The 23,966-nt window shown below is 40.8% G+C and overlaps 1 protein-coding gene and 1 pseudogene across 5 annotated transcripts in view; one reads left to right on the top strand and one right to left on the bottom strand.

Annotated features, from left to right (window-relative positions):
- Window positions 1-4,508: 4,508 nt before the first annotated feature.
- On the bottom strand, window positions 4,509-5,155 carry LOC138164275 (vesicle-trafficking protein SEC22b pseudogene; annotated as a pseudogene).
- A 7,281-nt stretch (window positions 5,156-12,436) lies between these two features.
- Window positions 12,437-23,966, top strand: part of NIN (ninein) — a 199,541-nt gene continuing 188,011 nt past the window's right edge. For 4 of the 5 annotated variants that reach the window (XM_069091950.1, XM_069091948.1, XM_069091947.1 and 1 more), the window contains exons 1-2: window positions 12,437-12,888; window positions 13,532-13,675. The gene's annotated coding sequence lies outside the window, so the exon portion shown is untranslated. The remainder of the gene's footprint in view (window positions 12,889-13,531; window positions 13,676-23,966) is intronic. The other variant, XM_069091953.1, reaches the window with a different exon arrangement.

The raw sequence follows: 23,966 nt of genomic DNA, 5'->3' as shown, positions 1-23,966 counted from the left end.
CTCTTGCCTGGCTTGTGTCCATCATTCTACACTTCTCAGTCTGGCCTGTGCCCATTTTGATGTAGGCATCACCTCCCCAGCTTCCTTCTTTAAAGCTCTTCAGAAGGACATTATTGATAATGAGATGTCACTGGAAGCTGCTTGGATGGAGATAGATTTTTCTGCCTAGATAGCCCAAGGCTGGGGTCTGGGATGATGGTAAGAGGGTGATCTGATAGAACAGGTATTTCCTCTATCAGAAGGAAGAATGATGGTGGGGAAATATCAACCCTTGTTGAAAAGTTACATAATTCTCTTCTCCTCAACCCCCAAAATGAGCCAGTTCTGGACTAGCCCCATTAGGGGGGCCAAGTTCTGGAGTGTAATTCCCATGCAATGCATGTCAAGCCAGCTTGACAGAAATAAAAATGTAGATATGTGATCTAATTTAGTCTGTCTTTCTTAGATCAAACTCTATTTTGGAGCTTGACACTATCAGTTAATCCCAATTGTGATGTGGGTGTTATGATTTTGTTGACCTGAAAGTTTGGTTAAAAGAGGCAAGTAGGCTAGGTTATATGTAAATTCATATTGCTTATTCCCTTAAATCTATCCAAAGCTAGCAAACATGTATGTACAAGAAGCCAGAATGGAAATTCTGGCTGACTGATAAAAGAATAAGCAGGCTTAAACATATTTTAGAACAATCCCAATTCAGAATGCCTATGTCCCCAGACTCATCGTCGTCTCCATATGTGTTTAACCATAGCATGAGAAAAGAAGTTTCTTAGTTGGATAAGTTACAAATACAATAAGACAAGACAATTGACAATCAGTTAGAAATTACTATCTGTAGCAGCAAGCACCTCAGGGTGGCTGCCAACACAGGTTCTTGGATCTGCTTTGATAAAGGAAAGCAACTCAAAATGGGTTAACAAGCTTACTTTAATCAGTCAAATATGTATTGTTTATCTAGTTCAGGGGAAAAAGGTCAGCACCCTGAACTTCAGAGTATACAGACAGAATTATCAAGACAGAGAAACAGATCAAGTAGACAGATTTCCAAACTGTCCAACCATTACATCCATACCAAATCAATATCTGGGTTTTTCAAAGCCGGGGGGCTCTCAACAATGGCTTCCCAGAGTCTCATCTGATCAAATCACAGAACACCTCTCAAAGTGAGCCCAAAAACAAAGCCTCAAATCAGGGTTTATATAGCCTTCTCCTGGCTCAGAGAATTTAACAACCTTCTGGACCCACTGGCCAATCAAAAAGTATCTACTGAAAAACAAGCCTCCCACCCCAGGCTCCAGGTGCACTTTAGCCTAGGGGCAGGGAAGATCTTTAAAATTTACATTCCCATTACACTATTCCAGGATATTTGTGTTTCCCCTGTGCAGCATATGTCCATAGGATACCAAGATAAGCCTAGGTGCCCTGTCCCTTAGTGGTTACAAATAGGAAGAATGCTCCTGATCAGCCTCACCTGGTCTTAAAGTTGCTGGCACAGGAAAGGGCATTTTTAGAGCAAAGCAAAGCATATCTGGTTGATTAGTTCAGACTTTGTAATATTCTGAAGTACTACAATTTAAGAAACCATACACTTTCAAGTTTTGTCTATATTTAAAGGGGAAGTTTCAGCTAAAATTATTTGGTTATTTAGGAAAATTATGAGATTGGTGATGAAACTATTTGGAGTTGTTTAAGTCAAATATTTACAAAAATATTTTTGTGAAAGGAAACTTGGCAATTATGGTGACAAAAGACCTTGAAAAATCTTCTTTGTAATTTTTGTCAACACTGTGCTGTGCAAGAGGTTTTGTGTTGTGAAATTCTTATTGAGTAAATGGGTTCTCATTACAGACAGCTTTTTGACTAGAGAATTTAGGTAACTAGGAATTTTGTGGTAATTAGAAAATTGTAAGCTGTTTTTAAGAAAGGGAAATACTTTTATGAAGAAATGTTTTGCAAAATCTTTTGTGTGATTTTTTTAGAAGGCCTAATAAATTTCCATTTGCAAGTTAATTTGTTGCAATAATAATTTGATATTGATAAGTATATCCAAACCTACTGTTAATTTTCAAGTTTCATTCAGAGAAATAGAATCGATCAGCAGCTCAATGCGTAACGAACTATAAGGGGGTGAGATCTTGTTGTTTAGATCTGAATTTGTTCCCTGGCCCATAAAGGTTAAAACTAGTGTTTGAACTTATCATAAGTATAAGATTCAATTTCTGAAGTATATCATTCTTTTTTTTTTTTTTTTTGCTTTTTGGAGGGGGGAAGGTAGGGCAATTGGGGTTAAGTGACTTGCCCAAGGTCATATGGCTAGTTTTGTGTTCAGTGTCTGAGGCCAGATTTGAACTCAAATCTTCCTGACTCCAGGGTTGGTGCTCTACTCACTGAGCCACGTAGCTGCCCCCTGAAGTATATCATTCTTTCAGTTTGACTATGGTTACGGAAAAGTAAGTAAGCTTAAAAAACAGAGAAGCAAATCTTTAAGAGTAGTAATTTATGAACTGTCTTGTGTTATCTCAATGGGAAATTTGATTTTATTCATGTTTGTTATTTAATCAGAAACTAGTATATGTGCAGGGATGTATACAAACTAGATGTTCCAAACCACTGTGATATTATAGTCAAATATCTGAAACTCTGATTATTGGAACTGGCTATTCAAGACCTTATGTTATTCTGAGTCTGACTCCAGTTATGGTTATCAAAGAATGCTATTGAGCCACTGAGCCATGATGCCAGTAACCCTGTGGGGTCCATGAACTGCATCTATGAAGGTGTTCTCATGGGAAAAGTTGTGAGAATGGCTGTTTTGAATGAGCTGAGGTAAAATTCTCCTGATTCAATTTCTTCACTATGACATCTGGCAGACTTGAAACCTGGCTCAATGTAGTTGGTCATCTACATAACTTCTGCCTGGAATTGACATGAAGTTAGGGAGCATTATTCCATTACTATAGTTATGTCCCTATTCTTTTATGGCAATTTTCTATAATCAAAAAGCATTGCAAATACAATATTAAATCTATTAAGTAATTGATGGACACTGGAACATCTGAGGTTACTATAGTAACATACAAGTATAAGATTGAGCTATTAGGCCTAGAATTTTAGCCCAAACAACTAATTATTTAACCTTAACTAGTATATATTATAATATTATATATATATATATATATATTACTAGTATATATTCCTGTATAAGTTAAGGACTTTAAATTCTTTATAATGATATAAGGATAATAAAATAGTCAAGAACTTGTGAAACCAGGATATTATTCTGTTACTTAGGTAATATCATATGTGTCTCAGCTGTTATAATTATTTAATTTTAGAAGAAGAATAGCTAGTGGTCTGCCTTAAGAGAAGCATCCAATTTAATTAGGGGTTATTTATTTGAACATGGCTAGAAGTTGGAAATAACTTACTTGATATGTACTGTTTTAAAACCGATTTCTCAATGTATTTATGTATTAGAGTCCATCTTTTAATAAAATGTGTTGTTATTAATTCCTTAGTGGAATCTCATCCTCCTGGAGGAATGACTAATGAATTAATGCAAAGTATAAAAACTTGGTTCTAATTTTTGTTTCTTTTTTTTAAATTTGAGTTTCTTAGCTATATCAACATGACAACTGGCCAAGGATCCAATTTGGATTTCATAATAATAGAGGAATAAGGGTTGAGTTAACTTTCATCATTTAAATTGGTTATTGGCAAGGTAATTTAAAATTGTGTAAAGATCAATTGTATAGGAGATTTTAACAGAAAAAAAGATCTATGCAAGGAGTCTTTTTAAAAATATAGTTTAAAATCTGTGTTTAAGTATTATGTTATAGAAAGCCTGTTACCTTCCTAATCAGGGAGGGGATACAGCATGATTTCAAGGCATCTCAGTTTAATATTCATTTAATCCCATAGCAATTGTGCAATAAGCAAAATATCAGAAAAGGAAAACAAAGTTAACGTCTCACAGGAAGAAAAAGACATTAAGATATATACAGAAATCAACCGTCACGTACAGGAGTTTGAGTGGCCATTGAAGACCCAGATTCCAGAAAAAAAACAAGCATTACCCACATCAGAAATGTTCATTGGCGCTCAACAGTTTCCATTAGGGCTGCCCTCTCTGAAAAAAGGAGCAAGGTTGTACCAGCAGAAGTTGGTTAGTGCGAGTCCCACTGATAGATCCATTCCAGAAGGGTATGCCCTAGTCAATGCTGCCTAAGGGTTCAGAACACAGGGGTGGGGTGGGATGGGGGGAAGTCTTACTGTTCCCTAACATATATAGTTTGCCAAAGAAAGTCTTTAGTCCCCAACAAGACCTTCGGAGGGTTAAGCTTCACTAAATGAGGGGTGGCCTATGGCATTTAAGACACTTCATTTTTTTCTAGGTCTCCAGTCACAAGTCCCATGTGGATCCTAATGCACAGACCTATGCACTCAGCATCCTGCAAAAATACACTTGCCATATTTCAGGATCTCCCCTGTCAAAGATGGCATTAATCTGCTCAAAGCCACCAGAATCTTTATATACTATCAACATGATAAAAAAAACACAGCAACTGCCAGCAAGTTTGGCATAGGTGGAACACATGTTTAAATACTTCGCATCCTGAGGATATTTCTTGGACAAACTGGACACATTGTTGGCTTTGGAATCCAATGCTGAGAGGGCTTCCCCTCACTGTAAGACTTCTTCAATATTAGCTACCATGATTCTCTGCACATCCTGTAACTCAGTGTTGATGGAGCCCAGGTTCCTCCCTGCATGGCTGTCAATGTACAGTTTTTTGGTTTTCTGAATGTAGGTATCAAATTCAACGAAGGAGTAGCGTCTGGAGAGAGTGGGCACCTTCTTTCCATGTTCATCAAATTGGGAGTGCAAATCCTCAAGATAGGCAAATGCCAACTTTTTTGGGAAAGCAGCTTCACACAGAACCAGGTAACACACTCCCTGCTCAACAATGTAATGAAAAGTCATGGGTCCTGCTTCCAAGGTACATCTTGTAAGGGGCTGTTCATTCAATTTGCAAAACAGCTGCTTGGCCTGACTCTGGTACTCTGGAAGGTCCCGGCCAGACTGCTCATCCTCCTGCATGGAGGCCACCAGTGGGAGCCCGGCTGCCACTCCAGCGATCATCTTCAGCTACACCATTTCGTGTTACAGGAGCGCCCACACCGCCCCTCCCTCCCCAGACAATGGCAACCATGGTTGTCTGTCTTCCTTCTCTGCCTGGTGACAGACAGCTCAGCCTTCTGCTCCAGTCTCCTCCAACAAGGAGTCTTAAAGAAGATAGTCTGCTGGAGACTGCTTAAACAACGCTCTTACCAAAAAACGACATCAGACTGCGGGGTACAGGGGACCCCAAAAATCCCCTAGCCAGAAAAATTAAAAGCCAGAGGTATCTCGAGGAAGGAAGAGGAAGTTTATTCAGTTCTCGTGAGAAGAGGGAGTCTCTTTAACCAGCACGAACCAGCCAATGAGGAGAATTCCCAAAGACAGAACAAGAATTTATACCCTAACACAGTCAAGCCCCTTCCCCTCCCCTCCCCCCTCCCTTCTCCCATTGGCTGGGAGGCAGGCTTTCAATCTTGGCTCAAAATCTTACCCAATGGCAGATAACAAAGAAGCCCACCCACCGCTATCTCCTATTGGCTAGGAGGTGGGTCAGGGAACCAAAGTATTGCTCATGTCCTTATTTGGTAGACGCTAAAGCAAGTGAGGGAAAAAAGTCACAGGCAAGGGTGAAGGTCGAAAACTCCTGAAGGGACCTAATGCTGATGTAGCAGTAGTAAAGGGTGAGGGAGGGTGAAACTGAAATTCTGGCTTGCTCCCAAAAAACTTATGGGCTGAGAAGTTTCACTTTTCCCATTCAAGATGATGTCCTGAACACCAGACAGCTATGAGATGAGATTTCTGAGTCTTAAATGGAAAATTTACTTACTGTCTACTTTTTCCCTTTGGGGCTTGTAATATAATACCAAGGAAAGGCAACTTCCCAAGGTTCAGAATACCAGCATAGCTGCTCTCCATTTTATTCAGTGACAAACCAAGAACAGAGAAGATCAAAACATGACATCATTCCAAATATAGCATTTACTAAGTGTGATTAAATAATCTCCAAGTACTACCCCACCCCAGGACCTTCCAATCATTCAATCAATTACAAAGTCCCTGGTCTAAATACTTCTCCACCCCTAGGCTATACCTTCATTTAGTCCACCACAAAGCCCCTCTTCTCAAATGGAGATTAGTTTCCAAACATAAGTAAAGTACATTCATTTGTTCAATCATAGAACACAAAAAGGTCAAAAGTTCCCCACCCCTGGATCTCAATTGAATCTACCCCAGAGTTACATCAAGTTTAAACACAGCACTTAATACCCAAATGGAGGTCTTTTCTTCATCTTGACATGAGGCAAGTTCTCAGCAATCTTAGTTCCTGGGGAGACAAGGCTTAGCAAGGCCACAAGAAACCTTGCCAGTCCCTTCATTAATTCATCCTCTGTCTGTAGAACAGTCCTAGAACCCCTGAAAACATTAGCAAAACCCTCTCCCAGGATTTCTGTAAACATACAACCAGAAAATCCTTCTTCAGGGCTTCCGAACCAACAGAAAGGTTCCCAGACCCCTGCAACAACAGCACTGTCCTTCACCAGTGGACAGTATTCACTCTGTCTGCAGGACAGTCTCCAGACCCCTGCAACAACAGCACTGTCCTTCACCAGTGGACAGTATTCACTCTCTGTCTGCAGGACAGTCTCAGGGTTTCTTAGCCAACAGCCAGGTTCCAGGACTTCTTCAACAAAAGAACTGTCTTTCACCAGTGGACAAATCTGGCAAAACAACATCAAAACAGACAGACAAAGTACCAGCAAAACAGCCATGTCTCCTCAGTCCTTGGCAGCTCAGGGGGCAGGTCTCAAAAGTCCAGGGCAATTCAAAGTGGCACTCAGCAATGCTCTCTGTCTCTCTCTGCCTCCACGAGGTGCTGCTTCCAAAAAAGTTCCTCTGCCTCTCTCTTGTGTCTCCAAATCTACGTCACCAGCTCCTCCCAGTTCAGGACTCTCTTTTCACATCAACAAGTCCATCCCACAGGTGGGATTAACAAGCTCTGGATTTTAACACAATCAATTTGAAAACCAAGCCAATACAGGGGAATCTTTAATTGCCATTACTATCACAGGGCTCTGTATCTGTACACTCTACTTACTAAGGGAAGTGACCCCTTTTGATCTGTCAGTGTGTCAATTTCTTCCCTTTGCTCCATTACTATATTGTTCCCAAACTCCATGATCAAGTGTGGACCATATCAGTTAGTGATTCATTAAGAAGGGTACACTTCTCCTTAGAATCACATCGGGGAATGTGAAAAATAAACTTTTTCTATCTTGAAGTCTCAGCGCTCCACCACCAGGTTCCTTCTCCAAAATTCTTCAGGAGGATATTACTGATAATGAGATTGCATTGGAAGCTGCTTGGATGGAGACAGATTCTTCTGCCTAAATAGCCCAAGGCTGGGGTCTGGTCTGATGGTAGGTAGTTCCTTTATCTGGAGGAAAAAGGATGAAGAGTTGATATCAGCCCCTGTTGAAAGGATGTATGACTTTGTACCTCCCAACTCCCAAATTGAGCCAGTTCTGGACTGGTCCCCTTGGGGGGCTAAGTTCTGAAATGTAATTTCCATGCAATGCATGTCAAACCAGTTTGAGAGAGATAAAAACATGGACGCATGGGGGCAGCCAGGTAGCACAGCAAGTAAGAGCACCGGCTCCAGTGTTGAGAAGACCTGGAGATCGAATCCCGGGCTCAGACACTCAGCACCACACCCAGAAATAACTGGCCGTGTAACCTTGAGCAAGTTACTTAACCCCAATTGCTTTAAAAAAAAAAAACATGGACACATGACATAATTTAGTCTGTCTTAAATCAAACTCTGTTTTGGGGGTTGACACTATCAATTAATCCCATTTGAGATGTAGGTGGTATGCCTTCTAATTATTAAAGGTCCAACACACATAATATCCTTTCTGTTAAAAATATAGCATTTTCCTCTTCAGCCCTTAGTTGCTAACAGCTGCGTTCAGTGTCAAGCTCTCCCAAAATAGGTTTCCTTCCCTTTCCTGGGGACCCCACTGCACAAATAAAGAAGCCAAAATGAGGGAGTCAAATTGTTTAAATCCTAGTAGAGGGGCCACTTCCTTAGTGTGGCTGGGAGGCCATTAATTAATCTCATTTGGGACCTAGGTTTTATGCCCTCTAAAATTTAAGGTAAAGGACAGTCTCTAGTAAAAAGAGAACATTTCTCTCATCAGCCCTTGGATATCACAGCTGTATTAACAGTGCCATGATCAACCAACATAGGTTCCACTTTATTTCCAAGGGAACTCAGTTCATGAGCCATATTTTCAAAATAAGGAAAAGAAAATTAGGGAGTTAATTGAATTGTTAGATTTTATTTTCTTCTTAAGCCTTCATTATTATGTAGAAATAGAAGGTAGAAAGAAAGTGGAGGAGTGGCTAGGTGGCAGTGAATAGAGCACCAGCCCAAGAGACAGGAGGACCTGAGCTCAAATTCCGCCTCAGACATTTAACACTGACTAGCCGTGTGACCTTGAGCAAGTCACCTAACCCCAATTGCCCTACAAAAAGAAAAAAACACACACACAAATAGAAAGCAAAGTGGAAGAAGTCTCATGATTATGGTCTTGTCCCACTTAGGAGGTAGAGGTATGATGGAGAAAGAAAAGGAAATTGGGCTCGCCAATTGGCTACCTGTTCTTGGCCACCTCAATATCTGGTCCCTTCCTAGACTATTACACCTCCTCTCCTCTCCCCTGCCCCAACTGTCCTTGGACGTACCAGAAAGAAAGATGGGGGGGGGGGGAGCAAAGTTAAGAAAGGGGCAGATAGAGAGAAGCTTGAATGCTATTCAAATGAGATAATATGTGTAAAGCATGGTGCCTAGCACATAGTAGGTGCTCAGTATAAATGCTTATTATGCCTTCTCTCTTCACAGAGTTGACTGAGTTCATCCCCAGGATGCCAGGTCACAGGGCAGAGTAGTAAGAAGCTTGAGAGGATTTTGTCACGAAATGAAGTCCACCTTCTTGGCCCATGCTTTGCAGAAGCTAAATGTCCCTGCTGTAAGAATCTATGACCCATAATTCTATCCAGGTGGAGGATGGGTCACTGTTTATAGCCTAGAGTTCAGAGAAGTGGCTTTTGGGAAGGGTTATACAGAGGTATGACTACTGTACATTTCCTGGACCCTAAGCAGAAATTCAGTTTGTGACCAGAACCTGCTCAGAAGTCTTCACATCTCCAACACACTGGGACTTTGGAAAATCTCCAGGGAACCTTGGCAAAGTTCTCCTAACTCAGCTCACAGTGTCCTTCCTCCATCTTGATCCTTTCAAACTTCACCCTTCACAGACACACATGGGCACAGTTCTGAGGACAAAGTTCTAGCTTTCAAATCTGCACCCTTCCAATCCATTCTTTTTTTTTTCCCTGTTAACCATTTTTATTCTGCCCTTATTCTTTCCTTTTTTTAATTTTTCAAATGCTTTATTAACTTTGGATTTACATCATTCATTTCCATCAGATTTTGAGTTACAAATTTTCTCCCTGTTTTTCCCCTACCCACCACCCCAAAATAGCAATCCCACAGGAAATCCCCTCCACCAATCTGTTCTCTCCCAGATCTTCTCCCATACCCCCTTCGACTTTTCCAGTAGGGCATGGTGGATCTCTATGCCCCAGTGCCTGCATATCTTATTTCCCAATTACATGTAAAATAGCATTAATAATAGTATATATATATAAAATTTTAAATATTGATTTTAAAACTTTGAATTCCAGATTCATTCCCTTCCTCCCTTGTCACCCACCCTTACTGGGAAGATAGGCAGTTCAGTATAGGTTGTACATGTGTAGCTAATGCAAAACATTAACATAGTAGATATATTGTAAAAGACTGACTATATTTCCCTCCCTCCTATCCCACCTCCCACTTGTTCTATTCTCTACTTTGATCCTGTCCCTTTTCAAAAGTGGGTGCTTCCAACTTCCCTCCCCCTGCAGCCTGCCTCCCTTCCATCCTCCCCCCTCTCATCCCCTTTCCCCCTACTCTCCTGGAGGGTGAGATACCCTATTTAGTGTGTATTTCATTCCCTCCCCAAGCCAAATTCAATGAGAATAAGGCTGACCCATTCCCTTTTGCCTTCCTATTCTTCCCTTCCATTGTAACCATTTTCCCTTGCCTCTTCTAAATGAGATAGTTTACCCCATTCTGTCTCTCCCCATCTCCTCTCATTATATTCCTCTCACCTCTTAATTTCACCTTTTAAGTATCATCCTTTCCTATTAAATTGGACCTGTGCCCTCTACTTATGTATACCTGTAAACATATATACATGCATTCACATATGTATTCATATGCCCTTATACCCTCTGATATAGCACATATTTCTATTCCCTTCAACTATTTTCATACTGAGAAAAGTTTCACCAGTTATAATTATCATTTTTCCATGTAGGAATGTTAATAGTTCAACTCTGATAAGCAGCTTCTGATTTCTTTTCCCTGTTTACCTTTTCAAGCTTCTCTTAGGTGCCCTAAGGATTAATAGTAAGGGTTACTTTCCCAGACCCCCTGAGGGGGTTTGAGGATTATTTTTAGCCCATCTTGTAATTTGAGGTTCCTTAATGTCCCTTCCCCTTATCTTGAAATACCATGCAACTTATGCCAAAAGAATTGCTTTTGTCCCCCTTATCCTGTGTTCCCCATCCTGTGTCATTCATCTTCCTCATCCTGTGTCATGACAATTTTTTCTTATGTTGCAAACAACCACCTTCCCTTGTTTGTACTTATTCAATCCCTAAATCTCCAACTCCCATAGAAACTCTAAAATTACATCATCATCCTACAGGCTGTGTAGCTTTCTGGCTATAAAAGTCTAGTCCTTTTCCTATATCATTGCCTTTCTTGAGCTCTTTGCTAAGTCTCAGGCCTGTATGCCTTTGCATCAATAAAGCTCCCTTTGGCTAAAGAGAAGTTCTGATTGAATTCTTTCAAAAATTCTGAACCACCTCTTACAACTCTGACTTTGTCAGAGGGAGTGTTCCAGGCATGGAGTACAAACAGAGAAAATTCCTGGAGCCAAGAGATGAAGTGCCTTGTTCCTGGAAAGTCAGGAGGCCAGGATCAGTGGATCAAGTATTGGGGAGTAAAGTGTAAAAAGACTGGGAAGTAGGAGGGTTAGAAACGATTTTGAATGCCAAATAGAGGATTTTGTATGTGATACTGGAGGAAGTAGAGTTTGAATAGGGAGGTGACATAATTGATCCTGCACTGAAGAAGAAAATCACTTTGCTAAGTGGCTGGAATACTCTAACATTGGGATGGAAGAATCTAGGGCCTTGTCACATTGGCCTCCTTCTACCCTGCCTCTACAGTCTACCTCTACAGCCATATTTGGGCCAGGGAATTCACTATGTAGTGCAACCTCTGTCTGCAGAGGCCTCTTCTAACTCTATCAAAGAAAATGGGAAGGGCTGCTATTCATTTAGTGCTAAACCACTGATGGAGGCTCTGGGCTGTGCCAGTATGATGGGGAAGACCTTGATTTGTCCTTGTTGCAGGTGGAGAAAATGGGTTTTGTAATGGGAAGCTCAGAATGATGTCTCAACAACTGAAAGAAAAGTAGAGATCAGTTAGCAAGTCTATATCAAGAGTGGGAGTAAGCCATGGAAAGCTAATTGGAAGAGGCAACATGGAAATTGACCCTCAAATGAGTTTTTGTTTGGATTTTTTTTCATTTTTTTGTTTGTTTTTTGCTTTTTGGAGGAGTGAAGGCAGGGCAATTGGGGTTAAATGACTTGTCTAAAGTCACACAGGTAGTGTTAAGTGTCTGAGGCCAGATTTGTACTCAGGTCGTCCTGATTTCAGGGCTGGTGCTCTATTCACTGGGCCACCTAGTCTTCCTAGGCTTGGAGATCTATAGTTTTAGAAGCAAATATTCAGAGTACACCTTTGGAGCCTGAAAGCAATTGTTTCCATGGAGACTCAACCAAAAACCTTTGAGGGTTGAGTTAGGGTAGCATCCCCAAAGTGGGGGCTTAAAGAGACATTTGATGGTTAAAAAATAACAAAGAACTAATGTTACCATTACATTTATGAACACGTTTATTTGTCAATATGTAACTCTCGACTTTCTTTTTAAGAGGAAAGGGGAGAGGGGAAGGAACATCTAGTTTATAAAAGCCTTACTATGCGCCAGGCACTGTGCTAAGCGCTTTATAAATATTTTCTCAGAGACGATGAAAGAACGGGAGGGAAAATAGGCGCCCAAGGAGCAATTGGAAACAGTTGTGACTTGAGACCCAATGTTCTTTTTTCAGGGATACGGCATTCTGAATCCTACCTGCAAATCCACAGTTTTCAACTTTAATTTATCTTCCCTGGAAAAAAGCAGTAGCCAAAGGCAGCGTGATGTTCCTTGATTTCCTGCACATAAAAATAAAGTTTTTCCTAGACGGCGCCGACATTACACAGGAAGGGGGAGTCGCAGTGTCTCACAGTCGCTTGGTCAGTCGTGGCTCCTCCTCCCCTGATTTGCCTACTTCCTACCCAGAGTTTCCAAATCTCTCCGGAGCGTCTTCAGCCTCGGTCGCGGCCGACTTAAGCGAAGTTAATGTCGTTAGTGGCGCCTGTGCAAAGAGGAAACTTTTTCCTTTGCACAGTCCCGGATTTTCGGTTGATCGCAGAGCCTGGATGTAAGAAATGGCGATAAGGTGCGGAGAGTTTGATTGAGCCATTTCAGTCTGTGGAGTGAGCCTCAGCTGGGCCTCTGGAGCAGAAACTGCTTAGAGTCGGAAAGTGGGTAAGTAGGCTTTGAATGAAGCAGAGGGTGGAAGCGCCTTCTTCTTGTCAAAACTGGAGTTATTTTGGTATACCGCTTTGGGTTAGAGAAATCGGCTTGTTGGACGGAGGTTTATTTGGGACTGCTAGGAATTCCTGCTTTCTTCCCCCCTCACCACGCCCTTGAGTGCTCCCCGGGGCCATAAACCTTGAGGACTGACTGGGGTTGGATATGGAGATCTCGGAGCGTGGGTGCTGTGGGGGTAATCGGGGTGCGCAGGACATCGAGTTTGGGGATTCAAGAGAGGTTCGTTCATCTTTGTGTATGGGGATGGGATTAGGGAGCCCGGGTGTGCCCTTCTGAGGTTATGGGTCTGTGTTATTGCTTCAGGAAACTTAACTGTGGAAGAGGATCACAGTTTAGGGGAAATCAAGGGTTGCTGTCGCCTAAGACTTGGACTAATGGTGGTTAGATAGGAAAAAGGAGAGAAAGGGCATTGCCTTTAGCCTGGCTACGACCTGGGGAGAACGCAGAATGGGACTGGATGATGCTGGGGAATGGGCAACTGCAGATTATCTCTTGGAAAAAAAAATGCTTTTGTTTGTGCAACCCCTTACTTACGGAAACGACGCTAAGATTGTTCCCCTTTTGTATTCTTTTAAAGGACTTGCTCCCTGGACTGCAGTGCTGGCTGCAAAGTTTTGTCTCCCTTTTCCGAGACTCGACTAAAGCTTAATCGCTTGCTTTCCTGGGGGTTTTCATTGAGACCCGCTGCTATATTCGGAAGCTGCTGTGAGACCCACAGAAGGTAAGGGCAGGGGAAAGAAGGGGGACGGATCGAAGGATTGCAAACTTAGGGGAGTTTATTTGTCTGTAGTAAGTTGGGGGGGGGGAAGAGAAGAAAAGCTGTTGTGACAATATGTGCATGATATTTCTTAGTGGCAGCGGATTAGTGGTTGAAAATGTACTGGTTGCTGACATGGTGAAAATGCATCACCACTGACATCCGACGGAGTTGGAAATAAACAAGTTTTGTTTTTATTTAGAAGCTGATTTGACAATCTTGGGCTTCAGAGAGGACTGGCAAGGGGAAGGAGAGAACAGAGAGGAAGAAAATATGCCACCCTTAATTATTGAATAAAATATCAATTTTATCAAAAATAAAATATCAAAAAAATAGAATATCAATTTTGAAAAATTGAAGTGTGGTATGTTGCTGGGGGAAGGAAACTTCCAGTTTCATATGCTTAGTTTATTTTTTGAGGTTTTGGAATCATCCTTTTACCAAAGAATTGTATTGATGAAAGTGTTCACTGCTAAAAAAAAATCGCTCTTGCTAATAAATTAATGGTCTCGACTAAATCATCGTTCCTGAATTCAAGAACTGATCAACCTTGATTAAGGTGGAAATAAAATGATAAAGTCAGTTGTTTATTTCTCTTTTTTAGCATTAAAAAATTCTGAACTTAAACACTAAATAAAATTTTTGTTTCTATAATATAGATTTTAGAACAGTAGGGAATTATACATGAAACTGAATATTCTATAGATCTTGCTTTTCTTTTTAAGTATATAATAAATTCATCTAACTTACAAAACTACATTGCTTTGCTATTTATTTCTTCAAAAACAGTTATTATAGAATAATTCTGGGGTATGGAGCAAATGAATGAAAAGCTCAAGGAAACTCACTTGTATAGGCTAGGTGGCCCAGTATGTAGAGCAGCTGGGACTGGAGTCAGGAAGACTTGAGTTCAAATCTAACCTCAGACATTTACTGGCTGTGTGACCCTGGGCAAATAACTTAATCTCTTTTTGCCTCAGTTTCATAATTTGTCTAATGGGGATAGTAATAGCACCTATCTCCAAGGGTTGTTGTGAGGATCAAATGATATCATAATTGTAGACACTTAGCTCAATGCCTGGCACATAGTAAGTCCTATATAAATATTTATTATTATTATAGATTGCTGAGAATTGCTTGAGCTACAACCCAATTATTGAATTTCAAACTTCAGACAAACTACACATTGCAATACAATGGTATTGCTGACAGGGTGGCATTTTAGTCTGATTATTCTGAAAATAAAACTCAGTGTCGATATTTAAGATCCCACCTTCTCTCTCGACTCCATTAGTATAAATTTATGGTTATTTGTATTTATTTTCATTTGTCAGTCTGTGAGGAAACACTTGCCTGGCCTAATTTAAATAGATTGATTTTTTTAATCTGCCTTAGAGAACCATTGGAAACCTTTGGACTCTTGGAGAATTTGATAGTTGAAACAAAATTCTGGTAAATTTTGGCTGGAAATAGAATAAATCTATGAAAACTTTTATATTAGATGTAGGGATAAGATGGTGGTACTGACTGAAAAACTGAATTTTTTCGAGGAGATGTTTAAGAGCATATGAGCAGAAAACTTTTTTTTTGTTATTTTGAGAGGTGCAAGATTTTAATTTTGTCATCTCATTTAGATTTTTTGTTCAGACTAGGTTTCGGGTTGAATCTCAAGACAGTTTTTTGCTTTTTTGTCTGATATATGATTTTTATTGTAGGAGGGAAGTTTTCTGATCTGGATAATGAATAAAGTACTAACCTTACAGATGCCCCAAAACAAATGCCCTAGAACATCAGTAAATAGATTGCTTCAGCAGAATATTAGAGGATATGATAATGGAAAGTAATGATAATAGAGAACAATATATGCACAGTTCTTTTAAGAATTAGTCATTTTGCTCTCTCAGAATGGTCAGAATTCTTTTCTCTTTCTAGATGTATAAATGATCCTTACTATCAATGGAGCTTCAACTCAGAGAAGAGAGAACCTAACAGTATTTTTCTGTAGCCAGTCTTAATTTTAAAGTACTTTTGTGTCTGTTAGGAGTCAAATATTGCTCTATAAGTTTTTTGGAAGTCTTTTATTTTATTTTTTTTAAATGCTTTATTAACTTCTGATTTACATCGTTCGTTTCCGCTGATTTTGAGTTACAAATTTTCTCCCCGTTTTTCCCCCACCCATCCCCCCAAAACAGCAGTCCCACAGGATATCCCCACCTCTGATCTGCTCTCTCCCATATTTTCTCCCATACCCGTTTCAACTTTTCCAGTAGGGCATGGTGGATCTCTATATTTCCCAATTACATGTAAAACAATATTGATAATAGTATATATTTAAACATTTGATTTTAAAACTTTGAATTCCAGATTCATTCCCTTCCTCCCTTATCACCCACCCTTACTGGGAAGATAAGCAGTTCAGTATAGGTTGTACATGTGTGGCTAATGCAAAACAATAACATAGCAGATATATTGTAAAAGACTGACTATATTTCCCTCCCTCCTATCCCACATCCCACTTGTTCTATTCTCTACTTTGATCCTGTCCCTTTTCAAAAGTGGGTGCTTCCAACTTCCCTCCCCCCCAGCCTGCCCTCCCTTCCATCATCCCCCCTCACATCCCCTCCCCCCCTATTCTCCTGGAGGGTGAGATCCCCTATTTAGTGTGTATTTCCCTCCCTCCTCAAGCCAGATTCAATAGGAATAAGGTTGACCCATTCCCTTTTGCCTTCCTATTCTTCCCCTCCATTGTAACCATTTTCCCTTGCCTCTTCTGTATGAGATAGTTGCCCCACTCTGTCTCTCCCCATCTCCTCTCATTATATCCCTCTCATCTCTTAATTTCACCTTTTAAGTATCATCCCTTCCTATTAAATTGGTCCCGTGCCCTCTATCTATGTATACCTGTAAACATATATACACACATTCACATATATATTCATATGCCTGCATACCCTCATATAAAGACATATATATATATATATATATATAATATATATTTCTAATCCCTTCAACTACTGAGAAAAGTTTCATAAGTTACAATTATTGTTTTTCCATGTAGGAATGTTAATAGTTCAACTTTGGCCAAGTGGCTCAGCAAGCAAGAGCACCGGCCTCAGTGCCGGGACGACCCGGATCAAATCCGGGCCCAGACACGCAGCACCACACCCAGAAACAACAACTGGCCGTTCAACCCCGAGCAAGCCACTCAACCCCAATTGCTTAAAAAAAAAATAGTTCAACTTTGATAAGTTCCTTATGATTTCTTTTCCCTGTTTACCTTCTCATGCTTCTCTTGCTTCTTGTATCTGAATGTCAAATTTTCTATTCAGCTCTGGTTTTTTCAGCAAGAATGCTTGAAAGTCCTGTATTCCACTGAATGACCATATTTTCCCCTGAATGACCATATTTTCCCCTGAAACAGGATACTCAGTTTTGCTGGGTAGGTGACTCTTGGTTTTAATCCCAGCTCCCTTGACCTCCGGAATATCACATTCCAGGCCCTTCGATCCCTCAGTGTAGAAGCTGCCAGATCCTGGGTTATCCTGATTGTGTTTCCACAATATTCAAATTGTTTCTTCCTGGCTGCTTGTAATATTCTCTCCTTAATCTGGGAATTCTGGAACCTGGCTATAATATTCCTAGGAGTTTTCTTTTTGGGATCTTTTCAGGAGGTGATTGGTGGATTCTTTCAACCTCTATTTTGCCCTCTCGTTCTAAAACATCAGGGCAGTTTTCTTTGAGAACTTCCTGGAGGATGCTTTCCAGGCTCTTACTTTGGTCATGGCTCTCAGGCAGTCCAATAATTTTTAAATTATCTCTCCTGGATCTATTTTCCAGGTCAGTGGTTTTTCCCATGAGATATTTCACATTGCCTTCTATTCTTTCATTTGTTTGGATCTGTTTAACAGCATCTTGATTTCTCATAAAGTCATTAGCTTCCATTTGCTCCAATCTAATTCTGAAGCAATGATTCTCCTCAGTGAGCTTTTGAGATTCTTTTTCCATCTGGCAAATTCGACTTTTTAAGGCATTCTTCTCCTCATTGCCTTTCTGAGCCTCCTTTGCCATTTGAGTCAGTCTGTTTTTTAAGGTATTATTTTCTTCAGTCAGGCTGTTGACTCTCATTTCATAATTTTCTTGCATTGTTCTCATTTCTCTTCCCAATTTTTCCTCCACTTCTCTTATCTGCTTCTTAAGGTCCTCTATGGCCTGTAACCAGCTTGTATTTTCCTTTGAAGCTTTTGGTGCAGGAGTTCTGACTTCACTGATTTCCTCCTGTTCCATGCCTTGCTCCTTCTTATCCCCAAAATAGGAGTCTAATGTTGGAATCTTCTGTCTGCTTTGTTTCCTTTGCCTGCTCATTTTGCCACTCAATGATTTGACTTTTGGGCTTTTTGCCACAGTAGGGCTCTGCCACCAGACAGGGGAGTTTTCGTCCCAAATGCTGGGGTTTTCTCAGCTGCCGGAGGTATTAGATGGGTGCCCTCTCTGAGGTCTCCACACGCTCTGGCAAGCTGGACACACACCCCAGGACCTCCACCCTAGACTGCAATCCAGATCCAAGCAGGTTAAAGGAAGAGCGATGACCCCTCAGACTGGTGCTTGGTCCCCCTACACTCTGCAGGCCAGGAGCTGAAGCCGCCACGTGGCCCTGGCAGGCTGTGCAGGCATCTCAGCGGTTTCTCGCCCCGGGGGTAAAAGCCATGCACTCCCACTTACTGGGTCCCAAAGTCCAGAATGCACTGGCCTCTCACCTTGTCCTTCGCATCTATGTGTTGATAAATCTGGAAACGGCCACAGCTGCTGCTGATCTGGAGTCCCTCTGGCTGGCGGCTGGTCAGGCCCACCCTGGGGCTAAAGCCTTGGCGTGGGGCTGGGCTCGGCTCGGCTCCCAGAGCGCTGTGCTGGCCGATTCCTGCCGGCCTGCCGGGCTGTTCTCAGCAGGAGGTTAGCTTCTCTGTGTCATTTTGTGGGTTCTGCAGCTCCAAAGTTTGTTTAGAGTCCCCTTTTTACATGGATTGGGGAGGGTGGAAGCCGGAGCTGCGGGAGGGTCGTGCTTCTACTCCGCCATCTAGTCTTTTATTTTTTTAAAATAAATTTTATGTTTATTTTTAGTTTACAACGTTCATTTCCATAAGATTTTTCCCCGTCTGTCCCCTGCCCATCACCTCAAAACAGTGATCCCACTGAATACCCTCTCTCCCAATATGCTGTCTCCTATATCCTCCCCCATCTCTCCTCTGGCTTTCTAGTAGGGCAAGATGGTGCCTGTATATCTTATTTCCCAGTTGCATGTAAAACAACAACAACAACAACAACAATAATAATAATTTTAAAAAAACATTTGATTTTAAAACTTTGAATTCCAGATTCTTTCCATTCTTCCCTTGTCGCCCACCCTTACTGTGAAGATAAGCAATTCAATATTGGTTGTTACATGTGTAGTTACGCAAAACATTTCCATAGTGAATATATTGTGAAAGACTGACTATATTTCCCTCCATCTTATCCTGCCCCCCACTTGTTCTATTTTCTACTTTGACCCTGTCCCTTTTTAGAAGTATGTGCTTCTAACTACCCTCCCCCCCCAATCTTCCCTCCCTTCTTTCCTGTAGGGTAAGATACACAATTTAGTGTGTATGTTATTCCCTCCTTAAGCCAAATTTAATGAGAGTAAGGTTGACCCATTCCCTTTTGCCTTCCTGTTCTTCCCCTCCATTGTAAGTTTTCCCTTGCCTCTTTTATATGAGATAATTTACTCTATTCTGTCTCTCTCCATCTTCTCTCATTATATTCCTCTCTCACCTCTTAATTTTATCTTTTAGATAATATCCCTTCCTATTCAATTGATCCTATGCCCTGTCTATGCATACCTGTACACATATATACTTGCTCACATACGAATTCATACACACATATATCCTCCTATATAGACATATATGTATGTATACATACATACATACATATACATACACACACACATATATATACACACACACATTTATATTCCCTTCAACTATCCTCATACTGAGAAAAGTTTCACAAGTTACAATTATTGTTTTTCCATGTAGGTATGTAAATAGTTCAACTTTGATAAGTTCCTTATGATTTCTTTTCCCTGTTTACGTTCTCATTAACTTCTCTTGCTTCTTGTATTTGAATGTCAAATTTTCTATTCAGCTCTGTTTTTTTCATTAAGAATGCTTGAAAGTCTCAGTTTTGCTGGGTAGGTGATTCTTAGTTTTAATCCTAGCTTCTTTGACTTCTGGAATATCATATTCCAAGCCCTTTGATCCCTTAATGTAGAAGCTGCTAGATCTTGTGTTATCCTGATTGTGTTTCCACAATATTCAAATTGTTTCTTCCTGGCTGCTTGTAATATTTTCTCCTTGATCTGGAAACTCTAGAACCTGGCTATAATATTCCTAGGAGTTTTCTTTTTGGGATCTTTTTTAGGAGGTGATCAGTGAATTCTTTCAATTTCTGTTTTGCCCTCTGCTTCTAAAATATCAGGGCAATTTTCCTTGAGAATTTCTTGAAGGATGATTTCTTGGTTCTTTTTTTTTTTTTATCATGGCTTTCAGGTAGCCTAATAATTTTAAAATTATCCGTCCTGGATCTATTTTCCAGGTCAGTGGCTTTTCCAGTGAGATATTTCACATTGCCTTCTATTTTTTCATTTGTTTGGATCTGTTTAACAGCATCTTAATTTCTCATAAAGTCATTAGCTTCCATTTGCTCCAATCTAATTCTGAAGGAATTATTCTCTTCAGTGAGTTTTTGAGATTATTTTTCCATCTGGCAAATTCAGCCTTTTTAGGCATTCTCCTCATTAGCTTTTTGGGCCTTTTTTGCCATCTGAGTTAGTCTATTTTTTACGGTATTGTTTTCTTCAGTGAGGTTGTTTTCTTTCTCTTTCTTTCAGACTCTCTTTTCATGATTTTCTTGCATCATTCTTATTTCTCTTCCCAATTTTTCCTCCACTTCTCTTATTTGATTTTCAAAATCCTTCTTGAGCTCCTTCATGGCCTGTAACTATTTCATATTTTTCTTGGAAGCTTTTGGTGCAGGAATTCTGACTGTTGTCTTCCTCCCATTCCATGCTTTGATCCTTTTTGCCCCCAAAAAAGGAATCTAAGGTGTGATTGCTGTTTGCTTTGCTTCCTTTGCTTGCTTATGTTGCCACTCAATTACTTGACTTTTGAGCTTTTTGCCACAGTAGAACTCTGCTTCCAGAGAGGAGAACTTTGTTCAAAATCACTGGGGTTTTCGCAGCTGCTAGTGCCCTCTCTGCAGCTCCCACAAGCTCTGGCTCACTGATCACACCCTCCAGGACCTCCACCCAAGACAACCGTCCAGATCCAAGCAAGTTAAAGCAAGAGAGATTACCCTCTGAATGGTTGCTTGGTCCCTCTACAATCTACAGGTTAGGAGCTCAGAAGCAGCCACGTGGAGGTGGCTGCAGAGCCTCAGCCACTTCTGGCCTTCTTGCCCCGGGAGCAGTGGCTGGACAGTGCAGTTCCAATAGACTTCCACACTGACCTTTTACTTTGTCTTTGGCATTTATGGGTTTATAATTCTGGAAACTGCCACAGTTGCTAATGATCCACTCTCCAGAAGTCCACTTCAGCCACTGTTGGTCAGGGCTGCCCTGGGGCTAAAAACATGGGCTCACACAGGGCTGGGCTCGCCTCCCAGCACACTGTGATGGACCCTTCCTATAGGCCTGCCAGGCTGCCTTCAGCAATAGATTTGTCACTTTGTGGGTTCTTTAGCTCTAAAATTTGTTTAGAGTGATATTTTATAGGTATTTGAAGTGGTTGGGGGGGAGCTCATGGAGTTTTCTTCTTCTATGGTGCCATCTTAGCTCTGCCCAGCTTGAGTGTCTTTTAAATGATTTTAAGGTGATATGTCACCAGTATTGATAGTTCAGTTTTAGGAGTGATGAAAATGCATTTTGTTGAAAAAAGCATAGGTAAACTTTTTTTTTTTTTAAGCAATCGGGGTTAAGTAACTTGCTCAAGGTTACACGGCCAGTTATTTCTGGGTGTGGTGCTGAGTGTCCAAGCCCGGGATTCGATCTCCAGGTCTTCTCAACACTGGAGCCAGTACTCTTACTCGCTGAGCCACCTGGCTGCCCCTAAGCAATTGGGGTTAAGTAACTTGCTCAAGGTTACACGGCCAGGTGTTTCTGGGTGGGTGCTAAGTGTCTGAGCCCGGGATTCGATCTCCAGGTCTTCTCAACACTGGAGCCGGTGCTCTTACTTGCTGTGCTACCTGGCCGCCCCCAAGCATAGGTAAACTTAACCTTTGAGTAGTTGAGAGAAATGAAACTGTTTTTCATTCAGTTTAAACTTAAAATTAGTTTATTTCAAAATAGGTAATTGTTTTAAATTATTAATTAATATCGATTGAATCCTGTCTACTAAACACTGTTAATTGAGTTAAGTTCTTATGGTAGCCTTATGTAGGCTTTCAAAAATAATAATGACATGAAGCAAAACAAATAGCTTATTGCTTATCCAAGAAAAATAGTTTTAAGGAAATGTTTACAGATGAGAGAATTGTAGGTCTACAATGTAACCCCCTAGGGACACATTTTCTTATGTACAGCCTGTATTAAGCTTTGAGTAATTGTGACTGTAGAAACAAAAATTGTTGTGAGTCTGCTTTTCAAAAGGAAATGATAACTTCTGGGTAATATGGATCCATGAAATGTTCTAGAAAAGCCCAGATGTCCCAGAAACATTCCAGAAAAGTTATAAAAATTCAACAGAATGAAGAATAATAGGAAAATGAAAGAGAATTAGCAACAATCTCCTCCATCCAATCCAGAATTTCATAAGACTGCTGGAAGCCCTTGACTGCTCTGACTAGAGATAAGGTGTTGGGGTGTGTGTTTGGGCAAGCTGGAGAGGAGGAAATTAACACTGGAAATGGGCCTAAAGCCAGCAAGATCTCAGTCCTCTCCTGTGAGAGCACCAGGGGACAAAGCCAGTCTTCTGGTCTTTTAAGATACTTGAAACACATGCCCCAGTAGGTGTGATGGTAATGTAATTTTGAATTTGAAGATCCCTTTGTGTTGGCAAAAGTAGCAGGTACTTAGCACTTAGTAACTAATCAAGCCTCTATTGGGGAAACAAAAGGTATAAACTCCTGTCCCCTTGTTACTGACATAACAGGAAGTTGGCTGAAGGAAGTGAAGTAGGTAATGCTGTGTATATAGGAGGGGCCTCAGAGAGGCATAGTCAGAATTTCTTGAGACTAAGATCTGGTGGCAGAGCAGCTACAGAAGAATGGAGAACTGAGCCAGAATTTCCTGAAAACCTGTGGTGGTGGAGCTTCTGAACAGGAGCCCAGAGCCAGGAGCCAGGAGCCCAGGTGACTGAAGCATGACCAGGATGCTGAGACTTTGTTTGTGGCTTGATTGGGCCTTGAATTCCTTGGAGCAGAAATGGTGAAGGAGCTGACATAGACCAGACCCTGTGAAAGCCAGTGTGGAGCAGGAACTCCCCAGACAGCTGGTCAAGGAACTGGGAGCTGTCTGCCATTGAATCCAGGTAGAATCTGGGACCATGGCAGGGGATCCAGGGAATCTGAGAACAGGCCCCAAGTCAAGATGAAGAAAAGATCTCTCCTTGGGTACTGAGTAATTATGGAATTATAGTTTACTAGTGACCTAAAGGGTGGAGGGTTTTATGTATGATACTTAGTAAGACTTTGCTGAATAAGTGACTGATTTGTACTTTGAGTACTTTGACTATTGTTACTGATTCGTGACTGATTGAGTTAATCAAAACTTTGCCCCAAGAGTGGAAGACTTTGAGACTACTGATTAGTGACTAATCCAGTTAATCAAGACTGCCCCAAGAGTGGAACACTTTGACTGTGTACTTTGATATTACTGATAAGTGACTGATTGAATTAACTTAAGATTGACTATTTTGTGACTGAATTAACTTAAGAGTGATTATTTTACTCTGAGACTATGTTGTGAATATTATATTGATTTTTTGTGATAAGTTGAAATATGGTGAATGCTGTATTTTGAATTATGCTGTACCTTGATTTTCCATGGATGTTTTGCTTTTGTTATGGAATAAATAGAGTAATCACTATACTGAGTAATCAGAACCTTAAAAAAGCTGTTCACAGGGGAAGCCAGGTAGCACAGCGCGTAAGAGTACCGGCCCCAGTGTTGGGATGACCTGGCTGTGTAACCTTGAGCAAGTTACTTAACCCCAATTGCTTTATT

The sequence above is a fragment of the Petaurus breviceps genome, unplaced genomic scaffold, assembly GCF_028583685.1.
Source record: "Petaurus breviceps papuanus isolate PSGF00001 unplaced genomic scaffold, PetGlider_PUasm1.0 189, whole genome shotgun sequence".
NCBI classification, from domain to species: domain Eukaryota; kingdom Metazoa; phylum Chordata; class Mammalia; order Diprotodontia; family Petauridae; genus Petaurus; species Petaurus breviceps.
The sequence above is the reverse complement of the archived record's forward strand: the minus strand, read 5'-3'. Positions and strand labels throughout refer to the sequence as shown.